Genomic DNA, 18,641 nt, shown 5'->3' with positions numbered 1-18,641 from the left:
GGCATATGAGCTTAGAAGCTCATTATCTCTCTAATTAATAGTTAGCATGTGCTTGTTTCTGAATCACGTAGCAAATTTTCTTACCCCTTCAAGCACAGAAAGAAGAAAGCAGGAGATTATGTGAGTTTCTGAATCTTAGGGGAAGGGCTCGAAAGAAGAAAGCAATTTAGTGCAACCCCCTCGCTGTTTCAGTCTTCCCAAATAACTGAGTCACCAGCCACCTATGTGGATGGCCCTGACCAGCAGCTCTTATCCAGGTCCTGATATTTGGATGCCTGTGAAAATCCATTTGATTATTTGTATTTATTTAGTTACATTTTTCAGCACTTTTCTTGTAATGGCTTAGAGCAGTTTACAGTATTACAATCAGAAGCGGAGCCAGGTTGATGGCACGGGGGGAGCAAGAGCGGACTTCTGCCAGCGCTGGCGCAGATTTTCAATGCCCGTAAAAAAAGGTCCAAAATTTCCACAAAAGTTCAACACAAAAGAGAATTGAAACTGTTGGTACGAGGCAACACTCTTTATTCAAGAGACTACATTTTTATGAGCTCCTTTGTCTGTCAGTATATCTCCAGTGCAACTACTGATTGACCCCTGATGAAGGTTTTTTTTTAAACCGAAACACGGACCGTGTTGGGTCCTCAATAAAGTTTGTTTTGGAGCATCTCACCTCTTGTCCTGGATTGATCTCTTGAAGTTGTGTTTCCACCTGTTTCTCTTTTGTGCAGATTTTCAATGCAACACATTGAGAAAAATATAGGTGCCAGCGCCAGCAGAACTCCATTTGGGGGAGCGGCCGCTCCCCTGGCACTCCCCCTAGCTACACCACTGATTACAATACAAAATGAATTGTATCCTCTCCTACTGTAGCTGAGAACATTTTCATGTACCTTTTCTAACTCTACATGCAATTTTTCCTTAAGTTAATCACTCCTATTTTCTATCTAACTTCTGTTGTCCTATCTTTTCTGGCTATACGATCTACCTCCACTTATACCCTATGATGTCTATTAATTGTGTTGACAATGTAAGTAACAGACTATGGACTGATATTACTAAGGTTCGCTAATGATTAACACGCACTAAATGCTAAGAAGCCCATTTTATTCCTATTGGCCTCTTAGCATTTAGTGTGTGTTAATCAGCGCGCCTTAGTAAAGGAGCCCTATGTCATAATCGTGTAGTGTTATTTGAATATTTTTACTGCTATAATTGTCTATTGTCTATTTGGCTTATTCTTGCTGAACACCACCACGTTGGGTGAATTTCTTCAAAAAGCTGGTCAATAAATCCTAATGATAAATAAATAAATCATCAACAAACATAGCAAGTAAAAGAAAACCACAAAACCTAAAATTCAAATAACAAAACAATTCTAAGAAACAGGGCTATCCAAACTGGAACTAAAATTATGATATCTCTAATTAAAGAATGACTACTCTTATCTGGGTTCCTTAATTCCAATTTAGTTGCACATATTTTTATTTATTTATTTGTTACATTTGTACCCCGCACTTTCCCACTTATAGCAGGTTCAATGCGGCTTACATAGTAGTAGGATTACATAGTATAGTGTAGAGAAAGCAGGTTAAGCTTAGCAGAGTAATGGGGATGTATAGATAGGTAATATTATAAGGGAGAGAGGGTAGAGGAGAAAGGAGGAGTTGCTAGTTTTAGGCTAGCTTTAGTGTAACCATTACTCAGCAACATAGGCGCCCGGTATAAGAGGCTTGGGGAGACTCTCCCCAGCCGGCACCCGAGGGGTTTTGGCCGCCCGCCCATTTGTCCGAATTTCTGGGCAGGCGAGTGGCGCCGTGAGTCTCCCCTTCCCTCCCCTTCCACTTCCTTCCTATCTGCCCCGTGCCGCCCTTTAAATCTTTAATTTACCTTGTCCCAGTGACGGCCGCGTCATTTCAGCCCGCTCTGCCCGTCTCTAGTCTTCTCTCTCTTCGTGATGTGGTTCGTTCCCTCAGAGTCCCGACCTCGAGGAAATGATGTCAGAAGGTGGGACTCTGCGGAACGAACCATGTCACGAAGGGAGAGAAGACTAGAGACGGGCAGGGCGGGCTGAAAAGATGCGGCCGTCGCTGGGACGAGGTAAATTAAAGATTTAAAGGGCGGCGCGGGGCAGATAGGAAGTAAGGGGAGGGAAGGGGAGACCCACGGCGCCGCTTGCCCAGATGGATGGAGGCAGGGTAGAGGAGAATCGCGCTGGGTATGGATGGAGGGGGAAAGGGGACAGAATGGAGGGCAGGGGAGAGGAGGTTTGCTGGACATGGGTGGATAGAGGGCAGGGGAGAGTAGAGTTGCTGGACATGGGTGGGTGGCTAGAGGGGAGAAAAGGGTTGCTGGACATGGGTGGATGGAGGGGAGGGCAGGGGAGAAAGGAGGGTTGCTGGACATGGATGGCTAGAGGGGAGAGGAGGGTTGCTGGACATGGGTGGATGGAGGACAGGGGAGAGAAGAGGGCTGCTGAACATGGATGGATGGAGGGCAGGGGAGAGAAGAGGGTTGCTGGACATGGATGGAGGGAAGGGCAGGGAGAGAGGAGAATTGCTGGACATGGATGGAGGGAAGGGAAGACAGGAAGGAGATACACATGGATGAAGGGGATAAATTCTGGACATGCATGGAGGGGAGGGAAGACAGAGGAAGGAGATGCACATGGATAGAGGGGAAGGGAGAGAGAAGAAATGCTGGACATGGATGGAGGGGAGGGAAGAGAGAGGAAGGAGATGAGATGAGGGAAAAGGGAGAAAACCTGCATATCGATGGAGAAAATAGGCAGAAGCTGGATCCACTGGACAGTCAAGTCTGCAGAGGACCCAGCTTTTACTTACTGATGTAAGGCAAGAAATGAAGAAGAAAGGCAGAAAGTAAAGAAATAAATGGAAAGGAAGCCCTGGAAACTGAGTTAAGAGGACAGATAGCAGCAGAATCAGATACAGGGCCAGCATGATCAGAAAAACAAAGTCACCAGACAACAAAGGTAGAAAAGATCATTTTATTTTCATTATAGTGTTTGGAATATGTCCACTTTGAGAATCAGGTGCTCAACATTAAAAGTTTATCTTTATTTACTTATTTATGGCATTTTATCCCACATTAAACATGAATTAGGGTGTTTTGTGGCTCTACATGAGAATTGTGATATTATGATCCCTTGTTTCATATTGTTGACAGTCTGCATTTTCCGTATGGGTGGTATATTGCAGTGGCGTTCCTAAGCGGGCTGACACCCGGGGGGGGATCGCCGATGTACCCCGCCCCCCGAGTGCAGTGCCCCCCCCCCGGAACAGCATGACGCCCCCCCCAGGTGCACGCGCACCTGCCTGCTCTTCGTTTTCATGCTCCCTCTGCCCCGGAACAGGAAGTAACCTGTTCCGGGGCAAATGGAGCATGAAAACGAAGAGCTGACAGGTGTGCGGCACCCCCCCCCCCCCCAGCAGCGTGCACCCGGGGCGGACCGCCCCACCCCACCCCCCTTGGTACGCCACTGGTATATTGGTGTATTAGGTTCTGCCCAGTGTAATATTTATGGTACAGTAAGGTTCTGAGTGTGTCTTTGCACAAAGTTGTGCATAGTGTTTTGCAGTTGAGCAATTGTGGTTAGTATATGCTTTGAGCAACCACTTTATTCTTTGACATATGATACATATCTAATATCTAAATTTAATAAAAGGTATTAATTGTGACTTTTATTTTTTTTAATTTTTTTTCTGTGTGTTATCAGACAATTATGGATTTAAGCTCCACCCTGACCCCACCCCTAACCCCGCCCCTAGCCCCACCCCCTTTAGCCTCCCCAAACAGTTGGGCCACCGACCGCCTATGCTCAGCAACTATGCCATATACAAAACTTTATTATACCAACTTGAATTTACAAAACTCTTATTAAAACATATCATTCAAATCACAACCTTTTGTTCACCTCATAAAATGCCATTCATTCCTTCATACATCCAAAACCACCTAACAATCCTATGCAACCAATCCACTGTTAAATCTATATAATAATTTGTAACTCTGCTTCCCTGGATGGCTGCCTGGGTTCTTAACAGCATGCTGACGTCAGCTCGCCTCCAGCGTTCCCTTCCCTCTTAGTGTCCCGCCCTTGTGTAAAGATGAGATGACATCAGAGGAGGGTGGGACACTGAGAGAGAAGGCAAGGGAAGGCTTGAGGTGACGCGAGCCCAGCCTGCTGCCACTGCCACCTAAGGTAAGATGAACTGCTTAAAGGCAGGGCGGCAGGAACGAAAGAGTCACTGGCCATGGATGGGAGGGCAAGGGAGGGGAGGATCGCTGGACATGGGAGGGGAGGCCAGAATCGCTGGACGTGGAGGGGAGGCCAGAATCACAGGACACAGAGGGAAGAGCAGGGCAGAGGAGAATCGCTGGACACGGAGGGGAGGCCAGAATCACAGGACACAGAGGGAAGAGCAGGGCAGAGGAGAATCGCTGGACACGGAGGGGAGGCCAGAATCATGGGGCACGGAGGGGAGGGCAGGGCAGAGGAGAATCGCTGGACACGGAGGGGAGGGCAGGGCAGAGGAGAATCGCGGGACATGGAGGAGAGGCCAGAATCGCGGTACACAGAGGGGAGGGCAGGGCAGAGTAGAATCACTGGACACGGAGGGGAGGCCAGAATCATGGGACACGGAGGGGAGGGGAGGGAAGAATCGCTGGACATGGAGGGGAGGGCAGGGGAGAGAGGAGAAATCACTTAGAGGAGAGCCTTCCTAGGGCCCGTTTCATTATTCACGAAATGGGCTTTGTTGCTTGTCATTAATAGTTATAAACTCAATGCTTATCTTGATAGCAGAATCGATGACATCATTTGTCTCACAAAATCCTTGGATATCCTTGAATGTCAAGATGTTATTACATGACAAACCAATGTCAGTTGTAATTGCAGTCTAGTTACTAGTTCAGTTTCTTACACAATCTTTAGTTGCAATTTCACCATCACAAAGTTCCATATGTCTCAATGATGCACTGTAACTTGTTCACTGTACTTCACCCTTTTATTTTACAAACAGAGCGGTGCATAGGGATGTTCCATTTAAATCCAACTTCCACCTCTATGCTCAACATTGCTGTTCTGCCATGAGAGATGGTACACAAGAAATACATAGGATCATAGCAAAACTAGAAGGTTTATATTTAAACTCTGTAGTTGGCACTCCTTTAAATTGCTGGCCGCAGTATTTAAACATATATCCAAATGTTCAGAGCTGGCAGATATTTGTGAATATCTGGGTATGGTGGTGACTGTTGATGTTATCTGGATAATGGTGATAGTTATCTGGACAACGGCAATGAATATCCCCCCCCCCCCCCCCCCCCGTCTCTGGAGGGCTCCCAGCTGTGCCCAGGCTTTGGCCCCAGACCTCCCTGGTGCTATCTGGATAGCACTGACACAGTCTACAATGATTTTCAGTGCCATTGTTTTAATAATGATCTTGATAATCTATGGGTGGCCCAGTCAACGACAGTAGAAGGTACAAGTCTGGGTAATTCATGTTACTCGGCAAATGCTGTGAATATTGACCCCTCTTTGTTTTAATTATTTTATTCATATTTTAAATAAAATTCCATTACATTGTTTTTAGTCTGTATACAGACTTGACAAGAAGGTTTGTTTTGTTTTAGACAAGCAACAAAGCTCGTTTTGCCAAAAATGAAATGGGCCCTAGGAAGGCTTTTGTCTAAGTGATTTCTCTTCTCTCCCGTACCCTCCCCTCAATGTCCAGCGATTCTCTTCTGCCCTGCCATCCCCTTTGTATCCTGCGATTCTGGCCTCCCCTCCATGTCCCGCGATTCACCTCTGCCCTGCCGTCCCCTCCGTGTCCCATGATTCTGACCTCCCTTCCATGTCTAGCGATTCTCCTCTGCCCTGCAGTCCCCTTCGTGTCCAGCGATTCTGGCCTCCCCTCCATGTCCAGTGATTCTCCTCTGCCCTGCCATCCCTCCGTGTCCCGCGATTCTGACCTCCCCCCCATGTCCAGCGATTCTCCTCTGTCCTGCAGTCCCCTTCGTGTCCAGCGATTCTGGCCTCCCCTCCATGTCCAGTGATTCTCCTCTACACTGCCCTCCCATCTGTGTCCCGCAATGCTCCCCTCGCATTCCCACCCCTCCATGTCCAGTGATTCTCCTCTACACTGCCCTCCTATCTGTGAACCACAATGCTCCCCTCGCCTCCCACCCCTCCATGTCCAGCGATTCTCTCCTGCCCTGCCCTCCCATCCATGTCCCGCGATTCTCCCCTCTCCTCCCATCCCTTCCATGTCCAGCGATTCTCCTCTGCCCTGCCCTCCCATCCCATCCATGTCCGGCGATTCTCCCCTTCCCTCCCCTCCCCTCAATGGCCAGTGACTCTGTCCTTCCTGCCGCCCTCCCTGTAAGCCGCTCATCTTACCTCCATTCGCAGTGTCGCCTCCAGCCTTCCCTTGCCGTCCCTCTCAGTGTCCCACCCTCTTCTGACGTCATTTCATCTTTACGCGAAGGCAAGCAACAAAGTCGTTTCGTCAAAAATGAAACGGGCCCTAGGAAGGCTCTCGTCTATGCGATTTCTCCTCTCTCTCCTGCCCTCCCCTCCATGTCCCGCAATTCATCCCTCCCCTCCATGTCCCGCAATTCTGACCTCCCCTCCATGTCCAGTGATTCTCCTCTGCCCTGCCGTCCCCTCAGTGTCCCGCGATTCTGACCTCCCCTCCATGTCCAGCGATTCTCCTCTGCCCTGCCGTCTCCCCTCCCCTCCCCTCAATGGCCAGTGACCCTGTCCTTCCTGCCGCCCTGCCTTTAAGTCGTTCATCTTACCTCAGGTGGCAGCGGCAGCAGGCTGGGCTCGCGTCGCCTCCAGCCTTCCCTCTCAGTGTCCCACCCGCCTCTGACATCATTTCGTCTATGCGAGGGCGGGACATTGAGAGGGAATCCTGTAGGTGAGCTGACATCAGCATGCTGTTACGAACCCAGCCAGCCAGCCCTCCCCTCCATGCCCAGCGATTCTTCCCTCCCCTCCCCTCCGTGTCCCATGATTCTGACCTCCCCTTTATGTCCAGCGATTCTCCTCTGCTCTGCCCTTCGTGTCCCGCAATTCTGGCTTCCCCTCCGTGTCCAGCAATTCTCCTCTGCCCTGCCCTCCCCTCCCCTCTCCTCTGTGTCCTGCGATTCTGGCCTCCCCTCCATGTCCAGCGATTCACCTCCACCCTGCCATCCCCTCAGTGTACCGCGATTCTGCCTCCCCTCCATGTCCAGCGATTCTCCTCTGCCCTGCCCTCAGCTCCATGTCCCATGATTCTGGTCTCCCCTCTGTGTCCTGTGATTCTCCTCTACCCTGCCCTCCCCTCCGTGTCCAGCGATTCTGGCCTCCCCTCCGTGTCCAGCGATTCTTCTCTGCCCTGCTCTTCCCTCTGTGTCCCACGATCCTGGCCTCCCCTCCGTATCCAGTGATTCTACCCTCCCCTCCCATGTCCAGTGATCCTCCCCTGCCCTCCCATCCATGGCCAGTGACTCTGTCCTTCCTGCCGCCCTGCCTTTAAGTCATTCATCTTCCCTCAGGTGGCAGCGGCGACAGGCTGGGCTTACATCGCCTCCAGCCTTCCCTCTCAGTGTCCCACCCTCCTCTGACATCATTCGTCTTTACATGAGGAATCCTGGAGGTGAGCTGACGTCTGCATGCTGTTACGAACCCAGCCAGCCAGCCATCCATCCAGGGAAGCAGAGTTACAAAATATTATATTAGATGGTAACTGGAACTCAACACCACCAGGCATGCTCTGCCTCTGATATGTCATAATCATTAGAATCACAAGGTGGTGCCACAGGTTAACAATACTTGAAACTCAGTGACATAAAAATTCTAATACGAAATCAACCTGGGAGTTTTAAACTGGAGCAGGACATATTGTAGTAACGAAATGTGAGGCTTCTTTTTATAGCAACAAGGCAAACATCTATTGTATCATAAATGAGCTAAGAATTAAAGTTACTATCCACACAGAGGTACCATATAAAAGAAAAGTAGGGTAGAGCACGTGACGAGCACGTGACGTCATGTCTGGAGGAAGTCGCTGAAGAGAACTGCTCCGGCTCCCTGCGGATCCTCCCAAGCTAAATAATATCTTAAACCCTACGATAGCTACTTCAAAGAAGGGGAAGTCATAGATAAACACCTTAATGACAGGCGGGTGAGTGGTGGCGCAGGAATGGCAATGCGAAGTGTGCATAAAAATAAAGAAAAGATCCGAGGCAGGCTCGCAGAGGACAAGATGGCGGTGCCTTCTAGCCTAGCTGGACACACTGTGTCTTCAACGTGGATTGCGGAAATCACTGCGGAGATGTCTTCGGTACTGGAAGATCTACTGGAGCGCAGGTTGACGCCTATAGATACGAAATTGGAGAGACTACATACCCAGTTAGAAGATCTGGTGCTGGACTATGCAGCGTGTTTGACGTGTACGAGTGAGGTGGAAGACAGGGTGGCTGTAGTGGAGGAGTCGCAGAACTCAATTAAGAATCAGTTAGCTGCCCTTGAAGCGAAGGTGGACGACCTAGAAAACAGGTCCTGTCTAAATAATCTCTGTCTAGTCAGTCTGTCAGAATCCATTAGGGATAATGAGCTTGTTGGGTGTTTAGAAAGATGGCTCTCTAAAGAACTTCATCTCCCAGACTCCTCTGAGCCATTGTGGATAGAGAGAGCTCATTGGATGGGACCCCGCAGGGAGGAGCAGGTGAGACCTCGGGTGATTATGCTTCGTGTCCTAAACTATGTACATAAGCAGGCAATTCTGCAAGAACTGAGGGCGGGTAAAGTGTTGAGCTTCGAAAATCATGTTGTGAAATGCTTTCAGGATTACTCTGCAGGGATGGCGGCAAAGAGAAAATGATTTACCCCCATATGCTCAAAATTACACTCGCTCAAGGTTCTGTTTGCCTTGCTCTACCCTGCCACCCTGAAGATTACCCATAATTTATTTATTTTATTTATTTATTTACTGCATTTGTATCCCACATTTTCTCACCTCTTTGCAGGCTCAATGTGGCTTACATTATGCCGAAATGGCGGTATCCATTTCCGGAGTGAGAAATACATATTATTATTAATTAAGAATAAGTATGAAAAGTATGAAGTGCATTAGAAGTAAATGGATATATAATACATTTCATGACTTTGAAATCAAGGATAATGTATAACATTCATTAAAGAAAAAGAAATTAAAGTAATTAAATAGAAGAGTTCACTGTTAACTTGTTCTAATTGAGTTTAGATGTCAGATCATTTATGAAGGATCCTTTTGATAAGTCTCCTTAAACAATTTAGTCTTCAGTAGTTTCCGGAAGGGTATCAAATCATACGTTGCTTTTATGGCATTCGGTAATGCATTCCAAAGTTGTGTACAGATGTAGGAAAAGCTAGATGCATATATCGACATGTATTTAAATCCCTTACAGCTGGGATAATAGAGTTTCAAGAATGTGCGCGATTAACTTTTTATGTTTCTTGCTGGTAAGTCTATGAGATCCAACATATATATCGAGGCTTCGCCATGAATGATTTTGTGAACCAGGGTACAGGTCTTGAATGTAATACGATCTTTTAGTGGAAGCCAGTGTAATTTTTCTCTGAGGGGTTTAACGCATTCGTATTTTGCTTTTCCAAATATAAGTCTGGCTGCAGTGTTTTGGGCTGTTTGGAGTTTCTTAATAATTTGTACTTTACATCCGGTATAAATGGAATTACAATAGTCCAAATGGCTTAACACCAATGATTGCACCAGTTTGCAGAATACCTCCCTTGGGAAGAAAGGTCTGATTCTTTTTAGTTTCCACATTGCATGGAACATTTTCTTTGTAACATTTTTCACATGACTTTCTAGAGTAAGACTCCTAGGAGTTTCAAGGTGTCCGAGATGGGAAGGATGTGATTTGGGGTATTAATATTAGAATAATTGATTTTGTTATATTGCGATGAAAGGATAAGGCATTTGTGTCTTTTCTTCATTAAGCTTTAATTGGAATGAATCCGCCCATAAATTCATTATTTGGAAGCTGTGATTGATTTTATATGCGATTTCTGTTAAATCATTTTTAAACGGGATGTATATTGTGACATCATCTGCATAGATGTATGGGTTAAGGCCTTGGTTGGATAAAGACTTGGCCAATGGTGTCATCATTAAGTTGAAGAGAGTTGGTGAAAGTGGCAATTCCTGGGGCACTCCACATTCCGGTTTCCAAGGTGATGATGTAGACGATCTTGATGTCACTTGGTATGTTCTTGCGGTTAGGAAGCCAGTAATCCAATTCAATACATTTCCTCCAATCCCAAAATATTCTAGGATGTTCAATAGAATATTGTGGCTAACCATATCAAACACGCTAGACATTGTTATGATTGGGGTCAGAACCCCTCTCAAACTTACCTCTTTCCTGGGGGTCAGCTTCTTAGCTGGCTTCTGTTTCTTTTGTCTGTCCTGTCTGAGCTGGCTCTGTCTCTCTGTGCTGGCAGCTTCCAGCAGCATGGCTCTAATTGTTTCACTATACTGCACCTGTGTGTGTGTTGCCTGAGTTGCTCTACCTCTCTTTGGGTGTACTGGCTTCAAGTGCTTCACAGTGTTGCATTGGTGTGGGTTGGGCCTCTCTGGGTCAGTGTGCTTTTGCCTAGGTCTAGGGAGTGTGACATCATCAGGGAGGGCCTTGATAAGGAAGTGGTGTTGTTTCCTTCAGAGCCTTTGCAACAATGGTGTTTGCTTTAGGTAGGGTGGTGCAGTGTGCACTTCTGACTTTGTGTCTAGTTTCCCTGCTTGCTTTTGCTAAGGGCCAGGTTAGTGTTAGTGCAGTGTGCACTGGTGACTGTGTGTTTAGCTTTCCTGCTTTTCCCTTATGGTTCCCCTGCTTTTCCCTCTTGGTTTTGGAAGCATTGCTATGTGTAGGGCTTTGGAAGCTCTGTTGCTGATAGAAGTACTTCAGGGTTTGGTGTTGTTAGGAACACTGCAGAGTTTGCTGTTAGAAGTACTTCTGGTGTTTGTGCTATTGGGAGCATTGCAGTCTTTGCTGTTGGTGTTTGGTGATTTAGAATCACTTTTGGCTTATGTGTTAGCTTCCCTTCTTTTTCCTTGTGGCTCCCCTGTCTTCCCTTTTAGTGCTAGGAGCTCTTCTGGTTGCTTGCCAGAGTAGTGCTTGGGAAGCACCTTGTTAGTTGTATCTAGCTTGCTAGAGCAGTGCTTAGGTAGCTTGTTAGTTTTGTGTTTAGCTTATTAGTGTAGAGCTCTGCTTGTAGCTTGGTGCTTAGTAGCACCTGTGTTAGCTTTGTGTTTAGTTCCCTGCTCTGTTAGTTTAGGGCTTAGGAAGTCCCTTTCTTGAGCAGGGCTTAGGGGCTCCTGTTTAGTAAAGGGCTTAGGAAGTCCTTTTTTCAGTTTACTGTTAGGAACACTCCTGCTGGTTTAGGGCTTGGGAGCACGTAGATCAGTTTAGGTTTAGGAGCACTTCTGTTTCCAGTCCTGGTCCCTGTGTCATCCGGTATCCAGTAAGTCCTGCCGGCTACTCGAACCCAGGAGCTCAACTTCTGGGGGGCTTAGTAGCTAAGTGCAGGTGAAGCTGTGTGGACCAGTCCGGTGTGCTCCAGTCCAGTGTTCCAGTCCTGTGTCCTCCTGTTCGGGGATTCCAGTCCAGTGTTCCAGTCCTGTGTCCTCCAGTCCGGGGAATTCCAGTCCCGTGTTCCGGCTCGCTGGGCGGTGCCTGCAGTCCCTGCCGGTGTCGGTGTGCTTGCCCAGCGTTGGTTGGTGGGTTTTGCCTGCTGCTGTCGCTCCTCGTCAGCAGCCCAAGGGCTCACGTTTGCTCCAGAGCCCGGCCCCCAGGGCTCTGAACCTGAGAACCTGACAGACATGTCAAATTAATAGTGCCACACAAGCATTTGATTCAGTGGAAGATGCTCAGGGGTTTCTATTGCGCATGGAGGGAGAGAGAGCACCCAGTGCAGCAAAGGAGAATACTACAAGATCATGGTTTGGTTTCATAACACTCATACACACTTGCTGGAAGAATTGAGGGGGCTTTTGCCTTGTACTTTTGAGACTTGCATATTTGAGAATTGTACATGATGGAATACAGTTTAGGTGGGAGATAAATGGCTCAACTACTGCAAGGAACTTCCGTTTTTTTTGTTTTGTTTTTTATATGACTGTTGGAACCAGGGCTTTTTTTGAGGGGGTACTTGGGGGTACTGAGTACTGGCACCTTTTCCATTGTCTGCTAAAACTGACCCATGCAGGGGCGTGCCAACATGGTAAGTGGGGTAAGCACCGCAGGGGGGCGCCTGCCTTCAAGGGCGCCGCTGCGGTGCTGCCCCGCCATACTGCTCCACTCACGTCTCCTGCCACCACCCTACCTTTTTTTTTTTAAATCCATGCAGTGACGCAGGCAGCGCCTCGCGTCTGCCCTGCATGTGCTGTGATAGGAAAAGATCGCCTCGCTGGCGTCGGGCCTTCCCTCGCTGTGTCCCGCCCTCTTCTGAGGTAACTTCCTATTTCCTCGAGGGCGGGACACAGCAAGGGAAGGCCCAACGTCAGTGAGGCGATTTCCTTCTTTCACAGCACACGCAGGGCAGACGCGACGCACTGCCTGCATCGCTGCATGGATTTTTAAAAAAAAGGTAGGGTGGTGGCAGGAGAAGAGGGCTCTTTCGGCTCTCAAGGGAGGGGGGCTCAGATGGGAGAGGGGGAACTCACAGGGGAGAAGGGGATTGGGGAGGGAGCTCAGAGGGGTTCTCAGAGGGGAGAAGGAAATTGGGGAGGGGTGGGGGAGCTCAGAGGGGTGCTCACAGGGGAGAAGGGGATTGGGGAGGGCTGGGGGAGCTCAGAGGGGTTCTCAGAGGGGAGAAGGGAATTGGGGAGGGGTGGGGGAGCTCAGAGGGGTGCTCAGAGGGGAGAAGGGGTGAGGGAGCTCAGAGGGGAGAAGGGGACTGGGAAGGGGAGTGCTCAGATAGAAGGGGTCTGAAGCTGGAACTGGGGTCTGACAAGGGGGCAGGAGGGAAAATGGGTCCATGCCTGGGGCAGGTGGGAGAATGGGTCTGGGGCTGAAAAGGGGGGATGCAAGGCATGTGGTGGATGAAAGGGGCTGGAACTGGGGGCTGAAAAGGAGGGTAGTTGGGATAAGGGGGCTGAAAAGGGGCAGGGGCTGAAACTGGGGGCTTTATGTTTCAACAATTTTTTGTTGATGAGGTCACATGGTATACAATTCCATCTCAGTCAATATAAATCGTATAACAGCGAAGTCTAGTACACATTACTAAACCTGAAACGTCCATCATCAATGTTTTCCAAACTTTTCTCCCCTATCCCTTCCTTCTTGTCTTCTCCTATATTTATAATGTGTACGTGTATAATTACTGTGCAGTTGCAGAACTATTAACAATAAACTTTTATATGAAATTCCAATATTTATAACTCGTGTTTTACTCAGTGTATTATCCCAACAATATTTACTGGTGGGTCCTCTTAATGTGCTCCTTCAAAGGATTGTTCTCCTAATAATACACATGTTCTTCTATTATGCATTGAACATTACCCTTCCCACTCCTATACCCCCTCCCCCTCTACTCGCATAAACTGTTCTCTACACATCATGGTTAGTTACCTCTACCTCTGCACATGCTATTACTACCAGAGTGTAAAATATTGGTCTTGCTTCTTTTGGCACTGTGCTCCTCTTATAATAGGGGCAGATTATTGAGCACTGCACTTCTCGCTTTATGTGAGATACTGTGTAAATATCTGTTCCAAATTGAAATAAAGGCTTTTCTTTTCTTTGGGGTGCCGCGTGCCGCTCTAGCTTCCCATAACATCAACTCATGAAATTTATTCCTCCAAAACCAGATGGTGGGTGGTTCCTCTTGCATACAATGCCTCAGTATACATTTTTCCCCACTGCGTATGCCTTACCCAGTAATAGATCCATGTTCTTGTCTGATAGCTCATAGGCCCCCCCTTTGTTTAATAACACCCCTCTCCACGAGGGAATTAGCTGTGGCCTATGAGAGTCTCAAGGTAATTATGGATTCTTTTCCAGAATATTTTCACTTTGATACAACTCCAAAATGCATGCAGAAGTGTATTTCTCCCTCGTCTACACTTTACACACTGAGCATCCGGTGCACAGCCCGCTCTTGCTGCCTGTGTTTGTGCCATGTATCCCCTATGTAATATCCTATACTGGCTCTCCTGTAGCTCTGCCCCGCTAACTTGCCTGGGAATATCTTTTATCAATTTTGCAAAATTTACTCCCTTCAATTCATATCCCAGGTCTTTGCTCCAAGCCTCTATGAGTGCTCCATAGTTTCGGGGCGGACAGAGCGACAGCAGGGCCCGGTGCAAACTAGATATGGAAACATGACCATGTGCATCCCCTTTTAAGAATTCTCTGAGTTTTTGTCCTAATTTTGTGCCCAATGCCTCTTGATCTAAGCTGTACCAATAGTGATGTAATTGTCTGCATGTAAAGTGTTAGTTAGAAAAAGTCTCCGCCCTAGGTCTTGAAATGTATACAAACCTCCTTCCTCATTTACTATGTGTTCCATTAGGCTGATTCCCATGTCTGCCCATCTCTTAATTAACCTAGCCTCCAGTCCAGGTGAAAAATCTCCATTCCCCCGGAGCGGAAGCTGATCGCTAATATTTGGGTTTTGATTCCAAACTGTCATAAGAAAGCGCCAGACCTGTCTTAAAGGTTGTAACAGAATACTTTTCTTACATGTTGGCGGTAAACTTTGTGATTGGGCCTGTATTAGAAAGTTTAAATGCCAAGGGCGATATAGTGCCTGTTCCCAACTGACTGGAGTAAATTGTTCTGTATTAAGTATCCAATCCCGAAGGTGCCTCAGTAAACATGCTTGATTGTAGCGTCGAAGATTTGGGAAACCCAAACCTCCCTGCTCCCAGTTATCATACAGATATTCTAATCGCATCTTTGATCCCCCCCCCCCCCATAAGAATTTCCTACATACGCTATTCAATTTCCGTACATCTCTTCGTAATAAGTGTATTGTCATAAATTGTAAAATGTAAAGCCATCTTGGGAATATTATCATTTTAAATAAGTTGATTCTGCCCATCAATGACAAAGGCAGATGGTTCCATTGCTCCAAAGAGGATCCTGTATCCCGTAACAGCTTCTCTATATTTAGTTGGTATAATTTATCTACATCCATGGACAGTCTCACTCCTAAGTAATGAAAAGACTCATCTGCCCATTTTAATGGCACCCTTTCTAGCCAATTCCCCTCTTGCCACGCCTGTCTTTGTAATGCTTCAGACTTCTCTAAATTTAATTTGAAGCTGGAAAAATCTCCATACTCTACCATACATTCCAAAAGAGCAGGCAGTGAGGTGTTGGGTTGGGTCACATGCAGTGCGTTTTTGCTAGCAAAAAAGGTGTCGGTACTCAAATGCCAGGTCACCCTTCAGAGGTGGGGTAATCACTGAGGAACCCACCCCACAATAGCCAGGCCCCCTGCAACCAGTCACATAATCTATGGCAAGGCAGAATTGGTGTGTAGAGCCTGAGCTCTTTCATTAAAACTTGGGGACCATGGATCCATTTTAGCAGACAATGGAAAAGGTGCCGGTACTCAGTACCCCCAAGTACCCCCTCAAAAAAAGCCCTGGTCACATGAACTAGCAAGTCATTGGCAAAAGCTGCAATTTTGAAAATATTATCACCTATTTTTACCCCCTGTATTTCTGGTGTCCGCTGAATATCTCTAATCAGGGGGTCTAATGTTAAAATGAATAATAAAGGCAATAGTGGGCATCCTTGCCTGGTGCCACGAAATATAGAGAAGGGGGGGAGATAGTATACCATCGGCCCATATCTGTGCTTGTGGTTGATAGTAAAGTGCCCGAATCGCCTCTTGAAAGAACCTACTTATCCCAAGGGCTTCTAGTGTCCCAAACAAAAAGTCCCAGACCACTCTATCAAAAGCCTTCTCGGCATCAAAACTGACTAGCACCGATGGGATGTCTTGATTTGACAAAACTGGGGGCTTTAAAGGGGACAGGGAGAACTGGCTGGGGCTGAAGCTCGGGACTAGTGAGAGAAAAGAGAGAACTGGCTGGGGGCTGAAAAGAGGGGGCAGAGAGAGAGAGGGGACAGACCCTGGATGGAAGGGGGGCGCGTGAGGGAGGGCAGACCCTGGATGGATGGGAGAGGGAGGGCAGACGGATTGAAGGGGCAGAGAGAAAGGGCAGATGTTGATGGAAGGGGGAGAGAGAGATGGCAGACTTGGGCAGATGGTGGACGGAAGGGGCAGAAATAGAGGGCAGATGTGGATGGAAGGGAGAGAGAGGGCAGACAGTGGATGGAAGGGGCAGAGAGAGAGGGCAGTGGATGGAGGGGACATTAGAGAGGGCAGACACTGGATGGCAGAGAGAGAGCGAAGATAGATGCTGGATGGAAGGAAGGAAGACAGTGAAAAGAAGATGAGGAAAGCATTATGCACCATACTAATATGTAATTGCCTCTTCTCAGCTAATACTACTGTACCTACCAGGACCCTTGCACCAGCCATACAACCAGTTGCTCTAGCTCAGAAAGGTAGGCTCCTTGTTTGTTCATTTTATCTGTGCATTCTTATTTTGATACCTCCTCACCTCTGTTTGCATCTGTATATCCTCACAGTTTCTCCATGGTTCATTTTACGTAGTTAGCTTTCTACATGTTAATGATAGCACATTCCACACCTGTGACACTACCTTATTAAATCATCTTGCAGTTCCACAGGCACGAACCAGCAGAATTCATTGTTCCTGAGAATCCAATGACATGCAGTGGTCTGCCTGGAAATAGCTTTTACATCAGCACTCAGCATTCTAACATTAGATATAATTTCTTTTTCACGAGTGCATGATCCAGGAAGAAGACTAACATTTTCTTTTCATCTATATATGTGGGGGGGTTTTTCAGAAGGAAAGTAAAATGTAATTAATTCTCAAAGTATTCAAAATAAACCCTACTTCAGGATGGCTTCAACAGTCTCATCAGCTGGAGAACTGAATTCCTGTTCAGCCTGAACCTGCTTCCATAGCTGCTATCTAATATGCTTAAAATCATGTTTATTGTTCCAATACAAACAGAAATACATAAGTAACTTGTAATACATTATGGGAACATTCATTTCATAAAACTGAAAAAAGTAAAATAGCTTCCCATCTCCTCTGCCCCCCCCCCCCCCCCCCCCCACAAACCCAGGGTGCACTCCCCTAGAAATCTAGGATAAAATCCAGAAGAAAAACAGATTGCACTAAAATGTACTACACAGCTACGTGCTCACAAAGTCAAGGATAACCAGAAAAGTTCCCACACCTCTTGAAACAGATGACTCTGTTGATCATCTAATATATGAACGCCTTGATGCTCCAGATGCGTTTGATAGAGAAGCAATGATTGCCAACGTTGCACTGTAGGTCCTTGCAAATTCACCCAGCAGAGGAGAAAGAGTAGTGCTTTCCAAAAAAAAAAAAAAAAAAACTTTTTAAATCCCTTAGGTACAGGAGCAGTTTAAGCATAAGAACCAAAAAGCAACAGGGAATTATAAGTAACTGTACAGTTCCAGTAGAAGGCTACAGCCTGTAGCAAAGATTTCTAAACAAGAGTGTCACGGCTTCCAGGGGCCTTTGCAAACTGTCTCAGACTCAGGGAAAATGGTGAGCTCTTGGACCGCTGCTGACTAGAAGTGCAATAAGCACACAGACAGGAACGGGGTACACAGGAACTAAGCTTGACTAGGCAGGACTGGAACAGACTAGAAATGCAATGAGCACACAGGCAGGAATGGGGTACACAAGAGCAGAGCCAAGTAAAGCTAGAGGAAAGTCACTCAAATGGGCTGCAAGGCTGAACTGGAATCCATGCACAATGGCAGAAGGCACATACAACCAGGCAGAAGCAGACTAGGCAGAACTCTAAACAAGGCAGACTAGGCAGAACACAAGGCTGGGTCAAACGGCCACAAGGGTAGAGGGAAGCCACACAGCCACTCAGAATCAAAGAACAGAACAAACAACCATGCCAGAAGTGCTAACCCTAGCACGCCCACAATACCAGAGTGAGGCTTGAAACACAGAAGTGGTAGTAGAGGCAACAATGCAAGGAAAACAGACTGGAGCCACCTCTGAAGCTGACCACAGGAAGACAAGATTGAGTCCGAAAATGAAGTCACGACCACAGTCGGGATGAGCAATAAGGAAGCAGTGCCAAAACATATGTCCCAAAGTCGCTGGTACCCTGTCACATTTAAGACAGTGATCTCGTTGAAGAATCCCTGCTCAGCAAATGTGAAGAGGGGAAATATGCAAACATAGTGCAAATTTATATTGTAGTTCTCTCAGCTCCATCAACACAGGAAATTGATGGATCCCCAACACAAAGGTTCGAAATAGTCCAGGTCAAATCACAGTGTAGATCTCGAGACCACTGCAAAGGTAGAGTTTTGTAATTAAGATCTGGAATGGTGTCTTTCAAATATTGATGGTGGAAAGTAAGTGGCACCAGTTGCTGGAAGCCTAAGGTAAAGGCCTCAGGTATAGTCTCCTGTATGTAAGTTCTGTCCAAGGGAGAGTCAAAATATAATGATGTAATTGCAAATA

The sequence above is a fragment of the Microcaecilia unicolor genome, chromosome 3 (genome assembly GCF_901765095.1).
Source record: "Microcaecilia unicolor chromosome 3, aMicUni1.1, whole genome shotgun sequence".
Taxonomy (NCBI): Eukaryota; Metazoa; Chordata; class Amphibia; order Gymnophiona; family Siphonopidae; genus Microcaecilia; species Microcaecilia unicolor.
Note: the sequence above shows the minus strand (reverse complement) of the source record.